The 4,433-nt window shown below is 43.0% G+C and overlaps 1 long non-coding RNA gene across 1 annotated transcript; it reads right to left on the reverse strand.

Annotated features, from left to right (window-relative positions):
• Nucleotides 1–316: 316 nt before the first annotated feature.
• On the reverse strand, nucleotides 317–3,148 carry LOC117562553. The gene is made up of 3 exons (XR_004571561.1): nucleotides 2,979–3,148; nucleotides 2,098–2,141; nucleotides 317–426 (listed from the first exon to the last, which is right to left on the reverse strand). It is a non-coding gene; the product is annotated as an uncharacterized LOC117562553 (long non-coding RNA).
• Between the last annotated feature and the right edge of the window lie 1,285 nt (nucleotides 3,149–4,433).

A 4,433-nucleotide genomic window follows, 5' to 3' on the forward strand; every position in this document is an offset into this window, starting at 1 on the left:
GCGCAAATGCGGCGCAATTGAGTGCGCCACAGTTTCTGCTGCGAGGCTCCACTAGCTGTAATCGGCTTGGTGTGTCCGGGGTTTACAACACCACCACCACCCCCAGTCGACGCTCGCGAGGGCCTCATCACATCACAGCCCTGCCGATGTGATATAATGTATAGGACCTTTTTCCTCATGGGTGTCATTCAACAGACCAAACATGACAGTTTTAGAGAATGAGTTTGTATGGATACACTTAAAACATATTTGTATTTGTCTTGGCTTCAGCTCACTGATAACATAAGAACACAAATAGGCACGGCACTTACATAGATGTTTTTTTAAATATGTATTTTATTACTCCAATGTAGAAAAACAAAAGTCAGGCATATTTAATTAGGAAAGTTTTCCTTTGGCTCCCAGGAATGTTTCCACTTCGCCCCACTGTAAAACAGAAACACAGCAAAAAGTATTACTTTTTTTCAACTGTTTGGAATATGTAGTTCTACAGTATGTTGACAATGCTATTTCAAATGAGAAGATACACTAAGTCACTTAAAAATATCGTGATGAAAGTGCAGTATAATATATATATTTATATATACAGGGTTCTTACACCTTTTCCAAAGTCAAATTCAAGCACTTTTCAAGCATTTCAAGGTGCATTTTCCAGCTTTTCAAGCATCTTACAGCTGTTGTAAATTACATATTTATATACACATACTCAAATGATTATTTCCCTACCTCACATTAAATCAGATGTTCTTTATGCTATAAACAACCAAATGTGTGTTTCGTGATAGCATTCTACACGAGGATGAAACATTAAAGAAAAGAAAAGTAAGTTTAATATTTCAAAATGAGTGATCTGTACGTAGACTGGGCCTCCCATATAACCTGGCTGAGCCAATATAAAACAATCAGCCAAATAACTTTTCAATACATTATGATTACTATTTTTGAGGTACTTTTAGGTTGGCAGTAGTAAACATAAGTCAGAAGGTAATGGTGTACTTCTACTCCACTACATGTATTTAATACCTTCAGTTACTTCACAGATGAATGATGTGAAATCTAATCAAGTGTTGAATCAGACTTTAGTTCCACCTGGAGTAAATCCACCAGCTACCCTGCAGTATACAAAGCCATTCAAACTAGCTGCACCTTTACCAGCTTTGAGAACACTTTCATGATCAATCATTATAAAACATATCATATATATTATTCTGAAATGGACCAATCTGCACAACGACTACTTTTACTGTCGCTACTTTCACTATATTTTGATGAGAATACTTTTCTACTTTCACTTGAGGAACATTTTGAATGCAGGACTTTTACTGTAACAGAGTATTCCTACACTCTGGTACTTCTACTTTTAAGTAGAAGTACAATACCTGAGTACTTACTTTTACTCAAGAACAAGATCTGAGTACTTCTACTTTTACTCAAGAACAAGATCTGAGTACTTCTACTTTTACTCAAGTACAAGATCTGAGTACTTCTACTTTTACTCAAGTAAACAACTGCCTCCAAGACAGCACACAGCAATAATACTACTTACTAACTATACTAATAGTATAATTGTTAAGAACAAATGTAACAAGTAAGTAATTACAAAAGAGATCAAATACCATCCAGCATCACATATCAATCATTTAACCTTTAGTGATATTGATCAAGGATAAACTCAGTTGTATATTGTATTTTAATTTCTATTCCAATGTAAGCTACTTCCCTGCTTATGTGTTACGAACCAGACAGCGTTTCTAGGGCGCCAATTTTCATTTCATTTCAAACCCTTTATTTAACCAGATTGGTCCCATTGAGATCATAGATCTCTTTTTTCAAGGGAGGACCTGCGATGTCTGAATGACGAAGGGCAGAGAACTTGGATGTCTTACTTTATGGCACAATCGCTGTCTGATAGAGCCATTGATGACATGGCTCCCCACCCCCATGTGATCAACTAAATTGAATTTACTGCTGAGGAACCCAAAATGTTTAAGTTAGTGATCTCAGGGTTGATGAAGTTGGTTGGTAAGACTACTTTCTGGCCCCTGTTCTGCCAGCCCCATCAGCTACACTGAAGGAAACTTCAGATTAGATACATACCATCCAGAGCAAGACTGCCACTGCACCAACAGCTCGGCATGGCCCTGAGTAAAGAAAGACAGATTTTAGGTAAACTTAATTTTTTTTCAAATGTCATATATGTAAATACGAAAAGTCCAGAGAAATCAAATGATCATTTGAAATAATAGTAGGTACGATTAACTCAAACATATGAAGGACTGTAACATAGTCAATAGCATTTTCCCCATCAGTTTAATATTTTGGAATACTATTATTATTTAAAAAGATATTTTCACTGCCAAGAATAGGAATTCACCTACAAATGATTACAAGAAAACATGTAATATACAAATAAATGGCTGGACATGATGCATTAATGCGACATGAAGCATTACACAAGTACCTCAACCTTAAATTAATAATAATGTATTGTTACTGTCATTTCAATATTTAGATTAGCAGTCATGCTTAAGACTGAAACACTCCTTTTAAACAAAGTATACGAAAATCCAATAAGATAAGATAAGACTTGGTTCCACGGAAGCATTATTGTCAGTTTATTTCTTATTTTAAAATATTTTCTAAACAAACCTCCCTGATTCTTTCCCTCAGTAGTTTTTTGTAGGGGAAAGTGGCTGACCCTTGATGAATGGGACATTCTGCAAGGAATTAAAAGATGGTAATAAGTTGAAGTTCAGCAATAACCTCCTAAACATTGCCTAACATCACATTGTGCTCAATTAAACTGTTCAAAATGGCACTGAGACTTTTGATACTGCAAAGTCTTAAACAAAACAAAAGGTGGCGTATTCTAATTGTACCGATGATTGTTTTCTCTCTCTTTAACTAATTCAATGTGCAAAATCAAACACAGTTTCAGTCTATGTAAATAAGATAATTACTAATTAACCCGCACATACCATTAATTGCCACTTTATTCCTCGTTGGTCTTCTTTTCTGTGAGGAAGATACTGATGACACAGGAGGAGTCAGGCCGGAGGAGAGAGGAGGAGTCAGAGGGAGGAGTCAGGCCGGAGGAGAGGAGGAGTCAGGCCGGAGGAGAGAGGAGGAGTCAGGCCGGAGGAGAGAGGAGGAGTCAGGCCGGAGGAGAGGAGGAGTCAGGCCGGAGGAGAGAGGAGGAGTCAGGCCGGAGGAGGAGAGAGGAGTCAGGCCGGAGGAGAGAGGAGGAGTCAGGCCGGAGGAGAGAGGAGGAGTCAGGCCGGAGGAGAGAGGAGGAGTCAGGCCGGAGGAGAGGAGAGGAGACAGGCCGGAGGAGAGGAGGAGTCAGGCCGGAGGAGAGAGCAGGAGTCAGGCCGGAGGAGAGAGGAGGAGTCAGGCCGGAGGAGAGAGCAGGAGTCAGGCCGGAGGAGAGAGCAGGAGTCAGGCCGGAGGAGAGAGGAGGAGTCAGGCCGGAGGAGAGAGCAGGAGTCAGGCCGGAGGAGAGGAGTCAGGAGGAGAGAGCAGGAGTCAGGCCGGAGGAGAGAGCAGGAGTCAGGCCGGAGGAGAGAGCAGGAGTCAGGCCGGAGGAGAGAGCAGGAGTCAGGCCGGAGGAGAGAGCAGGAGGCAGGCCGGAGGAGAGAGGAGGAGTCAGGCCGGAGGAGAGAGCAGGAGTCAGGCCAGGAGAGAGGAGGAGTCAGGCCGGAGGAGAGAGCAGGAGTCAGGCCGGAGGAAGAGAGGAGTCAGGCCGGAGGAGAGAGGAGAGTCAGGCCGGAGGAGAGAGAGGAGTCAGGCCGGAGGAGAGAGCAGGAGTCAGGCCGGAGGAGAGAGGAGCAGGAGTCAGGCCGGAGGAGAGCAGGAGTCAGGCCGGAGGAGAGAGCAGGAGTCAGGCCGGAGGAGAGAGCAGGAGTCAGGCCGGAGGAGAGAGGGAGTCAGGCCGGAGGAGAGAGGAGTCAGGCCGGAGGAGAGAGCAGGAGTCAGGCCGGAGGAGAGAGCAGGAGTCAGGCCGGAGGAGAGAGCAGGAGTCAGGCCGGAGGAGAGAGGAGGAGTCAGGAGGAGGAGAGAGCAGGAGTCAGGCCGGAGGAGAGAGGAGGAGTCAGGCCGGAGGAGAGAGGAGGAGTCAGGCCGGAGGAGAGAGGTACAGACAAGGAATCTGATCCTGGGTCTGTGGCCATTTCTGCCTGTGGTTCAACTGCCAAAGTCACTTTTGAGAAGAAAAAAAAGTAGAGGCATGGTGAATAAATGACCAAGTATAATCCATATACATTTATAATCTGAGTAATTACAGCTAAAAATGAAACTACAAATATTGATTGTTTTTTATGAATCAAGCATTTAAGACTTCAATGTTAGGATGAGAAAACCAGTGCAGCAATCCACCAATAGTTGTGCTGCTAAGCTTTTACGAAAAACATAGTCCCACAAAACGTAATGTTATT

Source organism: Gymnodraco acuticeps, unplaced genomic scaffold, assembly GCF_902827175.1.
Source record: "Gymnodraco acuticeps unplaced genomic scaffold, fGymAcu1.1, whole genome shotgun sequence".
Lineage (NCBI taxonomy): Eukaryota > Metazoa > Chordata > Actinopteri > Perciformes > Bathydraconidae > Gymnodraco > Gymnodraco acuticeps.